General features: G+C 39.7%; 1 non-coding gene across 1 annotated transcript; it reads right to left on the reverse strand.

Annotated features, from left to right (window-relative positions):
• Positions 1 to 382: 382 nt before the first annotated feature.
• Positions 383 to 567, reverse strand: LOC114669680 (U2 spliceosomal RNA). The gene has a single exon (XR_003719103.2). It is a non-coding gene; the product is annotated as a U2 spliceosomal RNA (small nuclear RNA).
• Between the last annotated feature and the right edge of the window lie 1,339 nt (positions 568 to 1,906).

Below are 1,906 nucleotides of genomic sequence, written 5' to 3' on the forward strand. Positions count from 1 at the left end.
TCACTACTTGCATGTAAATTCCTCCATCCCCGCCGCTAGATGCACACAAAACAAAGGATACATCATTGAAGCCCGGTAACGGGCTAGATATCCCTCGAGACACCACGTTCACACCTGTACGAGATGGAAGATGATAAAGAGAAGGCACATCCTGGTCTGGCTGTGTGAACAAGGCCTCGAACACAAGTGGTGCTGCAGCAACAGCAGACAGCCTGCAGAACTGCTTCATGGTTTCTGGGAGTTTAATAAGGCTTCTTGCTATTTATTTATTTATTTATTTATTAATTGAACCAATCTTGCTCTGGTTGAAGTTTCTTTCCCTTCCCTCATAGTAACCAAACCCCAGCCAAGGCTGCTGCTCTGTTTTTAATGCCAAAAAAGGAGAAAGTGCACCGCTCCTGGAAGTACTGCAATACCAGGTTGATGCGTGGAGTGAATGAAGAAAGCCCCTATTTCGTCTCCCTGTACCGAAAATCAATTTAATATATGGTCCCCAGATAGGGGACATACCAGATATTAAATTGATAAGAACAGATTTTTTTTTTTTTTTTTTAACAGACAAGGTTTTTTATTAAAAGGTTGTACAAAACATGAACAGCAAACAGGTAAACATAACATACAATCAACTAATCAAAAAGAAAACTGTGTATACAAATTTCCAACAAGTTACATAAGAGACATGAAACGAAAAATTATATAATACATTCTTTCCAACGTTCTTTGGCCATGGCAAAGCCCAATTTTTGCACATCCACTCTATGCGGTCTCAAATTTCCTTCCTAACCCATCCTGCAACCCATTTGAGGTTGTAATCTTTATTGTATTTAACTAGAAGTTTTTGTGATTTCCAGATGCCCCATTTATTGAGACTAATAACTAACCAGAACACAAACATAGAACATTTCTTAATATTTGAAGGCCCGCTCCGAACATGATAAATTCATAAGTAAGTAGCTGAAGAAGAAATAAGTCAGGCCATTGAGATGACACCTTAGTCCACACTTCACGTGAGAAGCAACATTCCCAGAACGCATGTTTTATAGTTTCCATGGTCACACAGTTCTGACGAGGACAGGTATCCATTCTGGACAGCCCATGTCTGTACAGTCTGTCCCTGACTGAAATGCGTCCCCATACTAAAAACCAATTCAAGTCCTTAAGATGGTTATCTAGGGGTTTCGGTTGAATCGTTTTCTAGACATGACTGTGTAGTCCTGGTGGTCCACACTGCACTGCGTTGTATTGCTTCACTGCTTGTTATAAGGCTTTGTGATTTTTACATATATCAAGTTGCTGGAAAGACCCATATCTCCTTTTCAGAGCGACCGCATATTGGTAATGGTCTGGCCTATTTTCTGCCTTCGGAGTTAGATTTGTCCACTGAATCAGATGTCTCATTGAGAACGAAAACCATAAAAGAATATAAAAACTGAAAGGGGTGCACATTGGGGCCAGAAAGACCGACATATAACGAGGCAAAATATATACAGTCCATCTTCAGTTGGATATTAATAAAATTCCTTCCACCGACATTGCAGTCTTGTTCCATGGCCTGCCTCGAGATGCTCTGATAGGATCCTCTCCATACAAAATGGTAAATCATACTCTCTCGTCTACCTAACGCTTTGGGAAGCGGAAATACTGGAGCTAGGTATAAAAGTACTGATAAAATCTCTATTTTAAGAACAAGACTTTTGCCGATCATGGACAAATTCCATCCATTCCACAGGTTTAGTTTAGATTCAATTTTTTCCAAAGGAAAAGTCCAGTTTTGTTGACCACTCAGTGATCTATAAAAAATCAACTCCTAAAATATGTATGCCGGTTGTAATTAAATGAATCCCATACAGGTTGCCTGCCCTCGTAGTGTATTTGCCAAAGGCCATAGCTGAAGATTTTTTCTTAT

This window comes from Erpetoichthys calabaricus, chromosome 1 (genome assembly GCF_900747795.2).
Source record: "Erpetoichthys calabaricus chromosome 1, fErpCal1.3, whole genome shotgun sequence".
Classification (NCBI taxonomy): domain Eukaryota; kingdom Metazoa; phylum Chordata; class Cladistia; order Polypteriformes; family Polypteridae; genus Erpetoichthys; species Erpetoichthys calabaricus.